We start from the raw sequence: 6000 nt of genomic DNA, 5'->3' as shown, positions 1-6000 counted from the left end.
AGGTCCTTCTGTATCCTATCCCTCCCCTCCAGCGTATCTACCACTGCTCCCAGTTTAGTATCATCCGCAAATTTGCTGAGAGTGCAATCCACACCATCCTCCAGATCATTTATGAAGATATTGAACAAAACCGGCCCCAGGACCAACCCCTGGGGCACTCCACTTGACACCGGCTGCCAACTAGACATGGAGCCATTGATCACTACCCGTTGAGCCCGACAATCTAGCCAGCTTTCTACCCACCTTATAGTGCATTCATCCAGCCCATACTTCCTTAACTTGCTGACAAGAATACTGTGGGAGACCGTGTCAAAAGCTTTGCTAAAGTCAAGAAACAATACATCCACTGCTTTCCCTTCATCCACAGAACCAGTAATCTCATCATAAAAGGCGATTAGATTAGTCAGGCATGACCTTCCCTTGGTGAATCCATGCTGACTGTTCCTGATCACTTTCCTCTCATGTAAGTGCTTCAGGATTGATTCTTTGAGGACCTGCTCCATGATTTTTCCAGGGACTGAGGTGAGGCTGACTGGCCTGTAGTTCCCAGGATCCTCCTTCTTCCCTTTTTTAAAGATTGGCACTACATTAGCCTTTTTCCAGTCATCCGGGACTTCCCCCGTTCGCCACGAGTTTTCAAAGATAATGGCCAAGGGCTCTGCAATCACAGCCGCCAATTCCTTCAGCACTCTCGGATGCAACTCGTCCGGCCCCATGGACTTGTGCACGTCCAGCTTTTCTAAATAGTCCCTAACCACCTCTATCTCCACAGAGGGCTGGCCATCTCTTCCCCATTTTGTGATGCCCAGCGCAGCAGTCTGGGAGCTGACCTTGTTAGTGAAAACAGAGGCAAAAAAAGCATTGAGTACATTAGCTTTTTCCACATCCTCTGTCACTAGGTTGCCTCCCTCATTCAGTAAGGGGCCCACACTTTCCTTGGCTTTCTTCTTGTTGCCAACATACCTGAAGAAACCCTTCTTGTTACTCTTGACATCTCTTGCTAGCTGCAGCTCCAGGTGCGATTTGGCCCTCCTGATATCTTTCCTACATGCCCGAGCAATATTTTTATACTCTTCCCTGGTCATATGTCCAACTTCCACTTCTTGTAAGCTTCTTTTTTACGTTTAAGATCCGCTAGGATTTCACCATTAAGCCAAGCTGGTCGCCTGCCATATTTACTATTCTTTCGACTCATCGGGATGGTTTGTCCCTGTAACCTCAACAGGGATTCCTTGAAATACAGCCAGCTCTCCTGGACTCCCTTCCCCTTCATGTTAGTCCCCCAGGGGATCCTGGCCATCTGTTCCCTGAGGGAGTCGAAGTCTGCTTTCCTGAAGTCCAGGGTCCGTATCCTGCTGCTTAGCTTTCCTCCCTGTGTCAGGATCCTGAACTCAACCAACTCATGGTCACTGCCTCCCAGATTCCCATCCACTTTTGCTTCCCCCACTAATTCTACCCGGTTTGTGAGCAGCAGGTCAAGAAAAGCGCCCCCCCTAGTTGGCTCCCCTAGCACTTGCGCCAGGAAATTGTCCCCTACGCTTTCCAAAAACTTCCTGGATTGTCTATGCACCGCTCTATTGCTCTCCCAGCAGATATCAGGAAAATTAAAGTCACCCATGAGAATCAGGGCATGCGATCTAGTAGCTTCCGTGAGTTGCCGGAAGAAAGCCTCATCCACCTCATCCCCCTGGTCCGGTGGTCTATAGCAGACTCCCACCACTACATCACTCTTGTTGCACACACTTCTAAACTTAATCCAGAGACACTCAGGTTTTTCCACAGTTTCGTACTGGAGCTCTGAGCAGCCATACTGCTCCCTTACATACAGTGCCACTCCCCCACCTTTTCTGCCCTGCCTGTCCTTCCTGAACAGTTTATAACCATCCATGACTGTACTCCAGTCATGTGAGTTATCCCACCAAGTCTCTGTTATTCCGATCACGTCATAGTTCCTTGACATCACCAGGACCTCCAGTTCTCCCTGCTTGTTTCCAAGGCTTTGTGCATTTGTATATAAGCACTTGAGATAACCTTTGTCTCCTGCCATTCTAGCCCTGTCATTCCCCTTCACCAGCTTCCCAGCACTTTCTGAATGTTCTTGTCTTAATCTTCAAGTCTTTACACAAAGCTGTTCCTACTCACAGCTCTGCTCTCCTCTCTTCCCATCTCCCCACTCCCTCCCGTAGGTCGCTCCAAGCTTCTTAATAACTCCATTTGTATCCTTCCTCCGGGCTGTTCATTCTGAAGGGAACAGTCTACTGCTTCTTGTGCACTATTCACCCCTTTCATTCCCACTTTCTCGGTGACCATTTTAAATAATAAGGCTTAACTCCTCAAAGGCAGCCTCAAAAGTATGATCTGAACCTACTACTAAGGAACTAGCTTATTTGCCATTAAAAAACTAAGACCTGACTGTATTAGTTTGCTACTGCACTTTCATCTAGTGTCCTATAACGTATTTTGCCTGAATTGTGCTATCTAATATAAGAAAGACTAATTACTTTATTTTCACAACACCCTGCGAGGTTAGGAGATAGTATTATCTCCATTTTACATAGAGGGAACTTAGATACAGAGAGATTAATATCAAAAGTGTCCACTAAATTTGGGTGCCTAACGTGAGAGGTGAGCATCTGATTTTTCAGGATACTTGGCTTTATGTAGCGCTTTAAATGCTCAAAATGCAACTGCCTTTGACTTCAGCTGCAGTTGTGAGTGCTCAACGCTTCCACAAATCAGACCCCCATGGTCTCAAGTCAGGCACCCAGAAAATGAGTTAGTGACTAGCTGTGAAAAATTTTGGTTTAAGTGACTTGACAGTCATCTCTTAGGAACTGTGTGTCAAAGCAGGGATATAATCCAGTTCTCCGGGGCAGAACTCAGCTGCCTTAATCATGAAACATAGGAGAGACAGGCTTCCTGCTCTCAATTCTGGAGCCTGGGCCTGGACCTGGACTTTGCATGGCACCCAGCAGCCTGAAACTGCAATTGCATGGAACACCCTTCTCAGCCCTGATCTGGAGTATGCCCAGTGCATATAGACTTATCACAGATTTTAGCTGTTAAACTCTAGCAAATCTAGAGCTTGTGACCTGTGTGTGACCTGTGATTTTTCACTTGGCCAAATTTGGATGGATTTTAACAGGGCTGGCACAAGGCATGTCCCTGACACAAATGCAACTCCCCTTCCAAATTTCAAGTCAGGCATTCTCTAGAAAAGGTCACCAGAATTATTTAACCTTTTCAAAACAATGTATTTTCCTAAGCCTCTTTCATGGAAATGGATGCACCGTTTTAACTGAACTACAAACAAACAAAATAGCCTTCTGAGGCAGACAGCTGGCCTGGATCATTTCAGACCAAATGGCAAAGGTTGGCAAAGTTATAAGCAACTGAAAACAGGGTCTTATAATGAGCAATGTCAGGAAATCTTAATAATAGGCAGTACTACCAGCCCCACTTATAACAATTAGCCAGCGGAAATGTTAGCACTGACTTCAATGGGAACAAGAATGGACCTTAGACCGATATAACTCCTATTTAAATCAATGGGAGTAAGATATATAAATACTTTTGAGGATCTGGGCCTTAGTACCCATCTTCAAATATGTGTGCATATGTACCTGTAACTTTACTCATCTGAGTAGTGCCACTGAAATGGGAATAGTCGCTTGTAAGCCAATTTTAAGTATTTTCAAGGAAAAAAGTCTTAGATTGACATCTTGTTCAGGAGTTAAAACTACTTTCCCCTGTTACCCATTTCTCTCTGTACACAGTGACTGGGGTTCAAATAATGCCTGTGATAATAATATCAATAATGTACACTTGCAGATATATATTTCATGGTATTTATTGCATGCTGATGCTTTTTTCTTTGCTGCATCAGTCTGCAGTCCCTGTCTTAGTCCGCTTGCTAGACAATTAATCTAGCTGACTCATTGGAGAAAAACAAACAATTCAGTTAAAATACTTTCCAAACACAAACACAATTTAAATGACAATAAGTGTAGGACATATTGAGAATAACAGGGTTTTTGTTTGTTTAGAAAATAGAACTTCCTTATGTGTATAACAAATAATGCCACAGACTATTCCACACAGAAGAATTTAGCAATCAAATGTACTTTTCATTGTTTATGCTCTTTTATTACTTTTACTTTTTTTGCCTTTCAGTTTGCACAATGAATATAGACTAGTCAATTTCAATTCTTTTTGTGGTCTGTTTGGAGTCCATTTCAGTTTCTCAGGCCCTAGCCCAATTCTACAATATTTGGATTGCAAACCCTGCAGACGATGTATATTTGCTTTTCTAATATCTCTCTGTACATTGGAATTTTTTAAAAATGGAAACATTTCTAGTAGGTTTTGTAGATTAAGTGTGTTATTACAAAACCAAAATTTGAGCCAAACAACCTAGACTTTTTTTTCAAGATGTAATTTTTATTTCCCATACTTCTGCAATTAGAAATTTGAAAATTAAATGCCTCTCCCTATGAATTTGCTATTTGACAATTGTTGTTTATAGAAAATAACACTGAGATTGTGTCTTGGTGCAATGCAGAATTACGTGGGAGAAGAAGGCTCTCGTCCAGGAGTGGCCAACCTGCGCCTGAGAAGGAGCCAGAATTTACCAATGTACATTGCCAAGGAGCCACAGTAATACGTCAGCAGCCCCCCATCAGCTCCCCCGCCCCGCTCCCAGCGCCTCCCACCCACCAGCAGGCCCGCCAATCAGCTCCTCCCCATCCCTCCTAATCAGCTGTTTTGTGGTGTGCAGGAGGCTTTGGGTGGGAGGGGAGGAGCAAGCAGGCTGAGGGAAGGGGGCAGGAAGGGGTGGAGTAGGGGCAGGGCCTGTGGCAGAGCCAGGGGTTGAGCAGAGAGCATCCGCCGGCACATTGGAAAGTTGGCGCCTGTACCTCCAGCCCCAGAGACGGTGCCTATACAAGGAGCCGCATATTAAGTTCTGAAGAGCCGCAGATTGGCCACTCCTGCTCTAGTCATCAGGGAAAGCAAGGTCTGCATACCCAATATTCCTCCCTGCACCAGGAGCAAATGGGTTGTGAGTGGGTGGAGATGGGCAGAGAGTGTGCACTGAATAAACTAGCTGACCAGATGTGCAGGGAGGAGTATGCTATCCCATAAAGTCTGAAATAAACTACTCCTCTCCCCTTACCCCATCTTGATGCAAAAGGGGAGCCTGGAGAGGAATTCTCTTTCTCTCTGGGTTGGAATTCATTCCTGGTATTCCTCTTGGGGCAGTGCAGCTACATGCCAGCCACATTCAGAGCTAAGTCTGAAAGCTCATTCTAGTACTAAGGACGTGATCCAAAGCCCACTGAAGTCAATGGGTGTCTTTCCATTGACCTCAGTAGATTTTGGATCAGCCCCTATGGTAGCATACCCCTGTAAAGAAGTTGCACCAGATTCTGCTCTCATTTACACCAGTGGCAATCCAGAGGGACTCTGTTGGCTTAAGTGCACTTACCCTGATTTTTTATTGATCTAGCCAAGAACAGAATCTGGCCAATTTATTTTTAAGTCGTTTGACACTGGGAAAGGAAGATATGTAAAGTACTTACGCATAGTTGTGGCAACAAACAGCTACAGTGCAAGAGATAGCTGAGAAGGAAAAGGTCAAGGGAGGACTGAGCGTGCGTAAAAAGGTATTCTGAGAGATCAAGAAGGCAGCTGGAAACTTTGGAATGGTGCAAAAGCTTTTCCAAGCCTTGTTTACTTGGGCAGTATTCCAGGGTGCTTCTAACCCACAGTGCAGTCAAAGTGGAGTTTCTACACCTCTGCAGAACTTTTTGTGGCAAGTTGAAAACAATAATATCCAGCAAAAATATGTGTTATCTAGCAACGGCTACAGCTTTTCTCCATGCTTTTGCTTGTGCTTAGAGCCTGCCACCAGGAATGGCGATTCTATAATGTCCTTTCCCCAGAACTAGTCAGTCTGCCTTTCTGATGGAAGTAGAAGCTGTAGTTGGAGAAACAGCGCTG

Source organism: Chelonia mydas, chromosome 3 (genome assembly GCF_015237465.2).
Source record: "Chelonia mydas isolate rCheMyd1 chromosome 3, rCheMyd1.pri.v2, whole genome shotgun sequence".
In the NCBI taxonomy this organism is placed as follows: domain Eukaryota; kingdom Metazoa; phylum Chordata; order Testudines; family Cheloniidae; genus Chelonia; species Chelonia mydas.
Note: the sequence above shows the minus strand (reverse complement) of the source record.